Source organism: Rhinopithecus roxellana, chromosome 1 (genome assembly GCF_007565055.1).
Source record: "Rhinopithecus roxellana isolate Shanxi Qingling chromosome 1, ASM756505v1, whole genome shotgun sequence".
Taxonomy (NCBI): Eukaryota; Metazoa; Chordata; class Mammalia; order Primates; family Cercopithecidae; genus Rhinopithecus; species Rhinopithecus roxellana.
Window position 1 is genome coordinate 68,961,725 of NC_044549.1, and position 13,706 is coordinate 68,975,430.

Below are 13,706 nucleotides of genomic sequence, written 5' to 3' on the forward strand. Positions count from 1 at the left end.
GCGTCGATGTTCATCAGGGATATTGGTCTAAAATTCTCTTTTTTGTTGTGTCTCTGCCAGGCTTTGGTATCAGGATGATGTTGGCCTCATAAAATGAGTTAGGGAGGATTCCCTCTTTTTCTATTGATTGGAATAGTTTCAGAAGGAATGGTACCAGCTCCTCCTTGTACCTCTGGTAGAATTCAGCTGTGAATCCATCTGGTCCTGGACTTTTTTTGGTGGGTAGGCTATTGATTGTTGCCTCAATTTCACAGCCTGCTATTGGTCTATTCAGGGATTCAACTTCTTCCTGGTTTAGTCTTGGGAGAGTGTAAGTGTCCAGGAAATTATCCATTTCTTCTAGATTTTCTAGTTGATTTGCGTAGAGGCGTTTATAGTATTCTCTGATGGTATTTTGTATTTCTGTGGGGTCGGTGGTGATATCCCCTTTATCATTTTTTATTGCGTCTATTTGATTCCTCTCTCTTTTCTTCTTTATTAGTCTTGCTAGCAGTCTGTCAATTTTGTTGATCTTTTCAAAAAACCAACTCCTGGATTCATTGATTTTTTGGAGGGTTTTTTGTGTCTCTATCTCCTTCAGTTCTGCTCTGATCTTAGTTATTTCTTGCCTTCTGCTAGCTTTTGAATGTGTTTGCTCTTGCCTCTCTAGTTCTTTTAATTGTGATGTTAGAGTGTCAATTTTAGATCTTTCCTGCTTTCTCTTGTGGGCATTTAGTGCTATAAATTTCCCTCTACACACTGCTTTAAATGTGTCCCAGAGATTCTGGTATGTTGTATCTTTGTTCTCATTGGTTTCAAAGAACATCTTTATTTCTGCTTTCATTTCGTTATGTACCCAGTAGTCATTCAGGAGCAGGTTGTTCAGTTTCCATGTAGTTGAGCGGTTTTGATTGAGTTTCTTAGTCCTGAGTTCTAGTTTGATTGCACTGTGGTCTGAGAGACAGTTGGTTATAATTTCTGTTCTTTTATATTTGCTGAGGAGTGCTTTACTTCCAATTATGTGGTCAATTTTGGAATAAGTGCGATGTGGTGCTGAGAAGAATGTATATTCTGTTGATTTGGGGTGGAGAGTTCTATAGATGTCTATTAGGTCCACTTGGTGCAGAGATGAGTTCAATTCCTGGATATCCTTGTTAACTTTCTGTCTCGTTGATCTGTCTAATGTTGACAGTGGAGTGTTGAAGTCTCCCATTATTATTGTATGGGAGTCTAAGTCTCTTTGTAAGTCCTAAGGACTTGCTTTATGAATCTGGGTGCTCCTGTATTGGGTGCATATATATTTAGGAGAGTTAGCTCTTCCTGTTGAATTGATCCCTTTACCATTATGTAATGGCCTTCTTTGTCTCTTTTGATCTTTGATGGTTTCAAGTCTGTTTTATCAGAGACCAGGATTGCAACCCCTGCTTTTTTTTGTTCTCCATTTGCTTGGTAGATCTTCCTCCATCCCTTTATTTTGAGCCTATGTATGTCTCTGCATGTGAGATGGGTCTCCTGAATACAGCAGACTGATGGGTCTTGACTCTTTATCCAGTTTGCCAGTCTGTGTCTTTTCATTGGAGCATTTAGTCCATTTACATTTAAGGTTAATATTGTTATGTGTGAACTTGATCCTGTCATTATGATATTAACTGGTTATTTTGCTCGTTAGTTGATCCAGTTTCTTCCCAGCCTCGATGGTCTTTACATTTTGGCATGTTTTTGCAATGGCTGGTACCGGTTGTTCCTTTCCATGTTTAGGGCTTCCTTCAGGGTCTCTTGTAAGGCAGGCCTGGTGGTGACAAAATCTCTAAGCATTTGCTTATCTGTAAAGGATTTTATTTCTCCTTCACTTACGAAACTTAGTTTGGCTGGATATGAAATTCTGGGTTGAAAATTCTTTTCTTTAAGAACGTTGAATATTGGCCCCCACTCTCTTCTGGCTTGTAGAGTTTCTGCCGAGAGATCTGCTGTTAGTCTGTTGGGCTTCCCTTTGTGGGTAACCCGACCTTTCTCTCTGGCTGCCCTTAAGATTTTTTCCTTCATTTCAACTTTGGTGAATCTGGCAATTATGTGTCTTGGAGTTGCTCTTCTGGAGGAGTATCTTTGTGGCGTTCTCTGTATTTCCTGAATTTGAATGTTGGCCTGCCCTACTAGGTTGGGGAAGTTCTCCTGGATGATATCCTGAAGAGTGTTTTCCAACTTGGTTCCATTTTCCCCCTCACTTTCAGGCACCCCAATCAGACGTAGATTTGGTCTTTTTACATAATCCCATACTTCTTGCAGGCTTTGTTCATTTCTTTTTCGTCTTTTTTCTTTTGGTTTCTCTTCTCACTTCATTTCATTCATTTGATCCTCAATCGCTGATACTGTTTCTTCCAGTTGATCGAGTCGGTTACTGAAGCTTGTGCATTTGTCACATATTTCTCGTGTCATGGTTTTCATCTCTTTCATTTCGTTTATGATCTTCTCTGCATTAATTAGTCTAGCTGTCAATTCTTCCACTCTTTTTTCAAGATTTTTAGTTTCTTTGCGCTGGGTACGTAATTCCTCCTTTAGCTCTGAGATGTTTGATGGACTGAAGCCTTCTTCTCTCATCTCGTCAAAGTCATTCTCTGACCAGCTTTGATCCGTTGCTGGCGATGGGCTGCGCTCCTTTGCAGGGGGAGATGCGCTCTTATTTTTTGAATTTCCAGCTTTTCTGCCCTGCTTCTTCCCCATCTTTGTGGTTTTATCTGTCTCTGGTCTTTGATGATGGTGACGTACTGATGGGGTTTTGGTATAGGTGTCCTTCCTGTTTGATAGTTTTCCTTCTGACAGTCAGAAGGACTGTCTGTTGGTCTGTTGGAGATTGCTTGAGGTCCACTCCAGACCCTGTTTGCCTGGTTATCAGCAGCAGAGGTTGCCGAAGATAGAATATTGCTAAACAGTGAGTGTACCTGTCTGATTCTTCCTTTGGAAGTTTCCTCTCAGGGGTGTACTCCACCCTGTGAGGTGTGGGGTGTCAGACTGCCCCTAGTGGGGGATGTCTCCCAGCTAGGCTACTCAGGGGTCAGGGACCCACCTGAGCAGGCAGTCTGTCCGTTTTCAGATCTCAACCTCCACGTTGGGAGATCCACGGCTCTCCCCAAAGCTGTCAGACAGAGTCGTTCGCGTCTGCACCGGCCCCCGCTGCTTCCCCTGTTGGTCTTCAGCTGTGGGCTGTCCCCAGAGGTGGAGACTACAGAGACAGGCAGGCTTCCTTGAGCTGCTGTGAGCTCCACCCACTTTATACTATTTTTTGTCCACACATACATACCTATGATAAAGTTCAATTTATAAATTATGCAGAGTAAGAGATTAACAACCATAACTAATAAAATAGAACAATTATAACAACATGCTGTAATAAAAGTTTGTGTAAATGTGGTCCCCCTTTCTCAAAACGTTTTATTGTATGTAATATTTTTGAGCTGATGTTGACTGCAGATAACTAAAATCACAGAAAGTGAAACCAGGGATAAGGGACTACTGTGTTTTGTTTTGTTTTGTTTTGTTTTTTATTTAAACCATGCTGGTGTGTGTGTAATAGTATCTCATTGTGATTTTAATTTGCATTTCCCTGATGACTAATGATGTTGAACACCTTGTCATATATTTATTGCCATTTGACGATCTCTCTTTGATACATCTGTTTCAAATTTTTTTTTTCCTCATTTTTCAGTTGGGTTGTCTGGCTTTTTCTGATTGGTTTGTAGGAATTCTTTATGTATTCTGAATTTGAACTCATTTTCATATATATATGATATACACAGCACAGAAGATTATATATAAACATTGTGGCTTGCCCTTGCACTATCTTCATGGTGTCTTTTCATGAATGGTAAATATGCTTTTAAAGGATGTTTCCTCCCAAGCAGTCTCTCTTCTACAATTCTGGCAAACACAGAGAAAAAATTATTTGAACAAACGGAATAGTATGACTTTCTATTTATTTATTTATTTTTTTGAGACAGAATCTTGCTTTGTCATCCAGGCTGGAGTGCAGTGGCGTGATTTTGGCTCATTGCAATCTCTGCCTCCCAGATTCAAGTGATTCTCCTGCCTCAGCCTCCCGAGTAGCTAGGATCACAGGCGCATGCATCACGCCTGGCTCACTTTTTTGTACTTTTGGTGGAGATGGGGTTTCGCTATATTGGCCAGGCTGGTCTCAAACTCCTGACCTCATGTGATCCACCCGCCTTGACCACCCAAAGTGCTGGGATTACAGGCGTGAGCCACCATGCCCTACCTCTGGTATGATTTTTGACAGTTTGAGTAGTAGTGAAATTAAAACCCTTTAATTGTCTGATGACCATGACCATATTTTTCTTCATTAAGTTATATGCTTGGGCCCCTGGGTACTCATTCTATATATACTACCTGCCCATCACAATCTCTCAAAAATGTCTACTGTCAGTTGACTTTGGTAATATATCAAATACAAACTGACTTCTAGTTATTATTCAATCATCCCCATCTCACCAGTTCACACAGGGGACTACGGGAGGACTAGAAAAAGGAGAATGTTCGAATACAAACAAAGTGACTTCAAAAGATAACTGGGAAAGCAGAAAAAGGAGGCGAGGTTTTATTCAGCTGAAAATTAGACTTTGAATGAAGTCTTTGGAGAATGTTGGTTAAGTATCCTCAGAGGCCAGTTTCTTTTGCACATTTACACAGAAGACAATTTACATAAGTAGAAGCTTGGTATCAGAAGTAACCATAGAAACCTTGCCCTTCCATCGTATCGAGGGCATGTATTTGTTCTCCATTTAGTGCAATCTCCCTACACACTAGATATGTGAAGCTTTACATGTTGATGTATCATTTAATAAATGGATCAGAGTTGGAGGAAATGCTGGAGGAATTGTAAAGACGACTGGGAGAAGGGAGTGGAAGGAGATTTTTAAAATGAAGAAAACAAATCCTTAGGGGTTTTAGTGGAAATTGGACCTGCCTAGGAAGTTACAGACCTAGTCTATGATGGCTAAGGTGTACAGTTTTTACTGCCTAGAATTATGTAAACTCGGATTGAAAGGAAAAATGTTATAAAGTAAGGGGTTTACCCCATAGCTGTATTATAATTAGTCTCTTAAAAATCCAATAAAGTGTGCCTCTACTCTAGTCCTTGGGATCCTCTCTCTGGGAAACATGTGACATATCAATCACATCAGGTATGTGCAGGTCTGAGGCTGACTTCTCCATGGCTTGTTGACTGAGAGCAAAGGTGATTCATGGAATTGAGTGACACTTTGGGTCCACTGCAACTCCGTATCCTGGGACCCTCCTAATTAGACTGCTTCTAGATTTTTCTGGGTTCCATTAGCTATAAACTTAAACCCAAAGTACATATTGATGGCATTAAAAAATTCATCCTGTTGTTCAAATGATTAAAATTAGTATCAGCAACATCATTATTCATTATTTAAGGCATTTATTTCCCTACTCTGAGTGCTTCCTCTGAAGTGATTTTTTTGCAGGGCTTACTCCATCTCATTGAGTCTCTGAGGGAAAGGAAAACCAAATATCAATGCAGTCCAGCTGACCTGATAGGCCAATGCTTTGATTTGAAATGTGTTGAAATAACAAGGACAGAAGAGCAGAACATTATCATATTTCACTCAGGAATTCCATCAGCAAATATTCAACATGGCCAAGCAATGCATTTATAACCTTGTGGAGAAAACACTTAGATGATGTCATCAATAAATGAAGCCATGGAGCATATTTTCATTGCAGAAATTCTGTGTCTGGGATTAATGGGCCCATGACTTGTAGCCAAGTGGAGGATTCTGAAGACCAGCCTTCTGACATAGAAAACAGTCATTTTTATACAAATGCTGTCACAAAATGCTCACTCATTCTAATAAGGAATAAGTATGGATTTCCTAGTGTAAAATAGTATCTCGGTAAAAGACACCTTGAATATCAATTTTCAGAAAAGAAAGGGGAAAATTGCCTAATAAATAAAATTCCCCAGTCACTATAATCATTTAATATCTTTTATGCCAACTTATATCAAGGTTTATATACTCCTTTGAAAAATAAAATCTGTCTCCATGCACTAAATTGCTTAAAACATTGACCTTTCTGTTCTGTAAACATTCTCTGCAGTTGAAAACATATCCTGAATTTGCAAATATGGCTTTTGGCAACTTTGTGATGTTGCTTATTAGAAATGCTTGTTGCTTTTGCAGTTATTGTACAAGGAAATTGGGTTTCTAGCTAACATTTCTCCCTAAAAGACGCCTACAGTAAAGCTTCAATTGTGAATACTTTCCTTACAATTTTTCATGTATAATTTTCAGTAAATTTTATTTGTGGGTAATGGAACTGCTTCTCTCAGAGAAAATTTGCTGATTATACACATTCTTTCCACCTTCCCTTCCTATAAAAGGGAGGATAAATGTAAATGAATCATCTTAAATGTAATATGTACTATATATGTATATATTTTTAAATTATGTTTGCATTACTTTGGCCATTTTAGAAAAGCATAACAAAGGAACAAGAATTTGAGTTTCGTGCAGAAAATTACTTGATGAACAGTGTTATCTGATTTGATTCCTCAAACATTATAGTGATTCTGATGAATACCAATCAAATGCAAAGCAAAACCAGTTCAGAAAATACCAAGCACAGAAGTTTTGACTTGCTACAGAATATTAGAATATTAAATAGTATTAATTTTAAGATCAGAAGTTTATGGCTTGTTCACATAATAGTGCTGTGCATATAAGAGGTGTTTAATAAGCATCTCTCGGCAAACTGATGAGTGGTAGGATTCCGTTGGTTAAAAATGAGGTGAGATGAATTATTGACAATAGCTTACATGTTGAAGCAAACCAGGTGTTCACTGGCAGATGAATGAATGGGCAAAATATGGCATACATATATAATAGAATATTATTCAGCCTTAAGAAGTAAGAGAATACTGACACATGCTACAACAGTGATGAACTTTGAAGATATTATGTTAAGTGAAATAAGCTTACCACAAAAAGAAAAATACTGTATGATACCGTTTACATGAAATACTTAAAGTACTCAAAATTATAGAGAAAGTAGAATAGTGGTTGCTAGGGGCTGGAGGTAGGAAGAAATGGGGAATTATTGTTTAATGGATATAGAGTTTCAGTTTTTAAAATTTTAAAAAATAATTCCCATTGTCTGTCAGATCAGTTTTGCAGGACGAAGAATTCTGGAGATGAATGGTGGTGATGATTGCATGAAAATATGAATGTATTTAATGCCACTGAACTATAGTCTTAAAAATGGTTAAGATAGGACATTTTATGTAATGTGTACTTTACCACAATTAAAAAATCAGAAAAAAATACTTATGGCCATAGTATGATGTGATAACAGTATATTAAAGAATTTACTCAGATATTCCTGTAAAAAAGTTAGGATGGTACATTTTATGTTATGTGTATTTTACCACAATAAAAAAATTGAAAAAAAATGAGGTGGGCTGAGAATCTTGACTTACTGAATTTTCCAATAAAGAACAGAACCATTTGCCTCATTATAGTTTTCTATATCCCTTTGCTTCGTGACTTTAACTACTATTCCTGTGTACAATTTTCCCATTTTATCTCCAGGTCTGACTTCTGTTATGAGCTCCCGGGCCAGTATGTCTCACTATCTGCTGCAGATGTCCACATGGATGCCTCACAGGCAGCTCATAGTTAACCCAAATCACATGTTTCTACTTCTCATTTTCAATCTATTCCTCCTCCAATCATTCCTGTCTCTGTAAAAGGCACTTCAATCAACTCAGTTGCTCAAGAGAGAAACCTGGGTATCACCTGGAGTTCCTCCTCCTGTCTTATGTCCCACACCCAGAGCACCAGCTAGTCCTGTTGACTCCACCTCTAACTTGTACCCTAAACCTGCTCCCTTCTCTCCCTCTCCTCTGCCAAGCCTAAGCTGCCATGCCATCATCCTTTGTCTGGACAAGTGAAAAGCTCTCTTAACTGCTTTCCTGATTCCTCCGTTGCTCACTGTAGCCCATTTTCCAAAGAGAACCCCACGAGTTTGTCATGCAAATAACTGAGATACACTCCCTATGTAAAATGTGTTCATGTTTTCCCATCATACTTGGGTTAAAATCTAAACTCTTTCTTGTGGCCTAGAAAACCTGTATGAGACTCACCCTCTCTTCTCCCCTCTACCCCTTGCTCTTCCTGCTCCAACCACATTGGCCTTCATTCAGTGATTTCCATTTGCCACCCTCTTTCCTTCTTAGAGTCTTCATTCATGCCATTCCTCCTGCCTGGAGTGTTCTTCCCCTGCTTTTTGGCAGGTTGCTAACTTTCATGATTCAGGTCTCAGCTTACATGTTAGCCCTTCAGGCCCTCCTCAGCAACCCTGTCCAAAATATTTCAACTTGCTGTTTTTCAGCAAGTTGCTAAAATATTTCAACTCATTGGACTCTTCCTTTTATATAATTTTCACTACTTATAATTATATATATGCATATATTTATATATATAATTTCTGTACATATATCAATATGTATATTATACTTTGTATTTTATGGTATTATTTTTAATGTGTGTCCTATTAGACTGTACACTTTATAAAAACAGGGCCTGTATTACATTCACTTTTGTTTCCTAAACTGTTAGTGCCATGGTCAGCACGTAGTAGAAACCATTTGCAGAACAAATAAAGGAATGAACGGATTGCATCTACATGTAATTCAAGAATAAAACCCTGGGTCTTTTCATCAAGTCAAACTTAAGAGTCAACTGCATTTGGTAAAGGATGTGAAAACCCTTCGTAAGGTTTTGTACAAATGTGAGGCGGGATGATTTTCATTTCCTACTGATAGCATGGCTGATTTAGAATCACAACATTATATACTTTTATAGCTGAAAAAATTCTTTAAATATAATCTTGCTTGACCTTCTCATTTTAGACAAAAAACTGCCCAACTCACTAATTAGATAACCCACCTCCCATCATTCATATGACTGACACCACCTGTTTCTTTCTTGTCTTGCCTGTAAATCTACACTTCAATTTTTTAAAAAATAGAGACAGGTCTTGCCGTGTTGCCCAGGCTGGTCATAAGCTCCTGGGCTCCAGCAATCCACCTGCCTTGGCCTCCCAAAATGCTGGGATTATAGGTGTGAGCCACCATGCCTGGACTATACTTTTTGGCTCCAGGTGTGGGTGGAATACTCTAAAATCCTATAAAACTCATTTATGAGAACAATTACATGATGTTTATATTTTGTTCTTAATTACAAAGGTTTATGCCATTGTACATTGCTCTTTCATCTCAGGAGTAGAGACTTGAAACAGATTATCAAGAGATCACCTCTCCAACTTTCCTCCTCCTGAATAATTGGACAGCAACAAGCATAAAAGCTTCAGAAATCCCTTCATTTCTCCCCATGTCTCAGTAGTATTTTAGATTGTTAGAATGGATGGGGAGAACATAAAAACAAAGGAACATTTTTATCTCCTTTTCTTTTATGCCAGCACTATTGATCTGCTATTCAGGAATATGGTTATGTTTTCAACTTAGCAGAAAATGAGAGTTTCATAGCAGTTACATGCTATGTCTTTTCAAACATCAAAATGTACAGGTTGCAAAAATGCAGCTCCTGTGAGGTCCTTTGTGTCTGAATTTAATATTTTACAAATAGAAACATCAAGGTAGGAGGACTATTCTGATGTCAATGTAACTTCTGCAAGAGTTGTAAATGTGTATAGGTATAACTACTTTGCTAAAAGTACTGACACTTACTGCAATTTCACCGATCTTTGTTTAAAGGATTAAAACAAACTTAAAACCTATGTGGTACCTTCCTGAAATGACTTTTGCTTTATTCTTTCATTCTCAAGAAGCCTGTTCTGTGCTTGCTCTGTGCATTGTATGAAGTATAAACTTCAATGTCAAATGCAACATGGATACTGTTCTGAAAGGGGTTGCAGTATTTTGTTGGAGACAGCTAAGTTAATCAATTGCTGTGATATAGTATGGTAAGAACAGAGTGCTATAAAAGCCCAGAAATGGAGTGGGTAAATCCATTTCTCAGACTCAGGGGCTAGAAAAGGCTCCCTGGAAGTTTCTAGAACTGTGGAGACTGAGAAAGGCATTTTAAGCAAAGGAAAGCCTCTACAAAAGCAGAGAGGGAAGAGAAGATGACAGAAAAGAGGGAAGGGAAGACAATTTAGCTCATACCATGGGGCTTTAAAAGAAATAAACGTGCTCTTCTTATCAAGTCTGCACTGGTCAGCCTGGCTATATGGAAGTCCATTGCGAAATTTAACCTCTTAATATTGGTAATAAGAAATGGCTAACTTAGGCTGCATTAATTTGTCTGGGAAACTATATGAATAGTTTTGGTGAGTGGGGCAGGAAACAGACCTGCACAAGACTCAAGGGATTTCTGAGGACAGAGTACTAATTTTTTGGGATCTTCTGTCTTTTAAATGGCATTTTCCATTTCCTAAATTTTTCACACCGTGAAATAAAGTCCTATGTACTCTTTTATTTTGAGCAGTTTATTAAACTGCTCAAACAGATTCCAAAGGGAGCAGCTTTGGAATCTGACCTTTTTTATTAGTCATAATTCTTCACGTTTGCAGCTCTATATCCACTAAGAAGGGCACAGACTTCTGTGAACCAGACACAGTCTCAGTAACAAATCCTGGTATCTCCCTGCTTTCATCTACCTCATGGGTTTAAAATGACTCTCGGCAACATTTGACAGATATGAATTATACTGTGCTCTGGTACACAAGCATAAATAAAATGCTGGAGATGGAGGAATAATTGCAAGTCTCATATACGCATTTATCTTTGTGTGAAGCCTAGTGACTCTGTACTATGTCAGAAAGATAATAAAAAAAGCAGATAGTCTGAATTATGAGCATCTAGGTTTGTCTATTGAAAATAACCCAGTTATTGAAAATAACACTGCTCATAATACTCACACAGTATGTTGGCTCTCTGGGACAAATGGCAGGATTTAAACCAGAAAGCAGAATTTGCATTGGTAGGTTGACATTTCCTGACATTAAACCTCTTCCGTGTTTATTTGATAACTTGGTTAAAATTATAAGATTGAGGTGATTAGGTACACACACACACAAACACACTTTTTTTTTTTCCTCACGAGAACAGTCATAACATTTAACTTTGGACTTCAGAATCTGTGATGGTTAATTTGAGTGTCAACTTGAGTGAATTGAAGGATGCTAAGTATTGTTCCTGGGTATGTCTATGAGGGTGTTGTCAAAGGAGATTAACATGTGAGTCAGTGGACTGGGAGAGCCAGACTCACCCTAAACCTGGGTGGGCACCATCTAATTAGCTGCCAGTGTGGCTGGAATAAAGCAGGCAGGAGAAGATGGAAGAGCAGACTTGCTGAGTCTTCTAGCCTCCGTCTTTCTCCCATGCTAAATGCTTCCTGCCTTCAAACATCAGACTCCAAGTTCTTCAGCTTTTGGACTCCTGGACTTACACCAGTGTTTTGCCAGGGGCTCCTGGGCCTTTGGCCATAAACTGAAGGCTGCACTGTTGGCTTCCCTACTTTTGAGCTTTGGGATTCCGACTGATTCACCACCGGCTTCCTTGCTCTTGAACTTGCAGACGGCCTATCGTGGGACTTTACCTTGTGACTGTGTAAGTCAATTCTCCTAATAAACTCCCCTTCATATATACGTATATCCTATGAGTCTGTCCCTCCAAAGAACCTTGACTAATAGAGAATCAAATTTGTCAAAGGCTCTCTAAGCCTTCTCAAAAACTTCCATCCCCTTTCTGTATGGGGGTCTAATGACGACTGACCTGAGTGACACTGCCATAGTCATATTCAGATTCAAGACAAAGAAAAGTGGGAGTTACCCTCGAACTTCCTACCCACAAACGAACATTCTAGCCCCACAGGGAAATATTCTAAATTGTAACATGGAATGAGGGGGCAGGAGCTTTCCTTCCTTCTTTTTTCCACTGATTCAAGGTGACTCAGAATGGCCTTTTTGTGTAACCAGTTATTAGTCTCATAAACATATACTTTATTAAAACATCTGAACTTTACAAAGTTTAAATCGGTAAAGAAGATAACTTTTATTGTGGAAGATATGGAGGAAAACAGAAAAACCTAGGTAAAAATTTATTTTATCTTTCTCACAAATCTTTTAATTGTTATTATTTAGAGTTACAGTTTTTAATGAAATGTCCCCTTCTAATTGCGACTTTTTTTTGAGACAGGGCCTTGATCTGTCACCCAGGTTGGAGTGCAATGGTATGATCATAGCTCCCTGTAGCCTCAGCCTCCTGGGCTCAAGCGGTCCTCCCACCTCAGCCTCATGAGTAAGCTAGGATTACAGGCACATGTTACCATGCCCAGATAATTTTAAAATCTTTTGTAGAGATGGGCTCTCACTACGTTGTCCAGGCTGATCTTGAACACTTGGCCTCAAGCAATCCTCCCATCTTGGCCTCCTAAGATGCTGGGATTTACAGTCATGAGCCACCGCTCCCAGTCTACTTGTGACTTGAATATCACTGAAAAATGTTGACTTTGCAAGGTACATAGGTTAAACTCTGCTTATGTACTTGTAGCCATTACTCTAAGAATCTCATAGGTATTTTATGGGAGATGAATTTGCCAACTAGTTCTTATTTCCTAAAGCTAGAATCACTCTCAGCCTTAATAAATGATGCCCGAAGTTTTCCATCTTTTCCCATTATAATTCTTAACACTGACATTGATTAAGTCTCATTAACATTAGAATATCATTCAAAGCATGTTTTAAATAAGTACTACATAAGTATAACTAAACTGAATACTTTTAACCAAATTGAATTTTTAAAACTTAAAATCTGCATTCAAGAATCTTGATAGTATAAAGGTTTAGTATTTTAGCCTGCACATTCTAAATTTACTCTCTTTGGCCCCTCAACATCATGGCTTTTAGAGATTGGCATTAGTTGGGCTGTTTTAAAATAAAGCCACAGTGGAAAACAAAAATGCCTATGGGGGCCAGATAGGCAAACAAGGTCAGGCCTAGAGCTTCTAAACTCATCTAAGCTTTGCTATATCTCAGTGCCATCCCAGTGTGACCAGATCTTCGTGCTATTTTAAAAAATAGCTAGAAAGTGTGGGTTTTTATGTGAAACTCCTTGGGTCTTTCAGGGGTTGGCAAGTCATTAAAAATATTCACTTATACTACATTGTAGGACAACTGACCAATATAAGATGACAAATGACTAAATTGCAGGCTATGGATGGCAACTTGAAAAACACCTTTTTAAAATTGACCTACTACATTTTATTTCTCTTAGCTAGAACTATACCCAATTTTATCTCCCTGGCCTAACCTTTTTCTACTTTAAATTCATTCTTCCTTCTGACTCAAGTCAGTTTTCTTGAAGTATAATTTGCATCTAGCAAAATTCACCCTTTTTAAGTATGCAGTTTGATGAGTTTTGGCAAAAGTGTAGGCATGCAACCACCACTACAATTAAAATATGTAATATTTTCCTCATTCCACAAAATTCCTTGGTGCTTTATAGTTAGTTACTCCTGAGACCCTCAGGCTCTGGCAACTCTGGTCTGTGCTTTATCCCTACAGTTTGCCCTTTCCAGAATGTTGTTGCATGTATTAGTAGCTGCTTTCTTTTCATTGCTGATTAATAGTCCATAGTACGGCCATACCACAATTTATTAAGCCAGTTGATA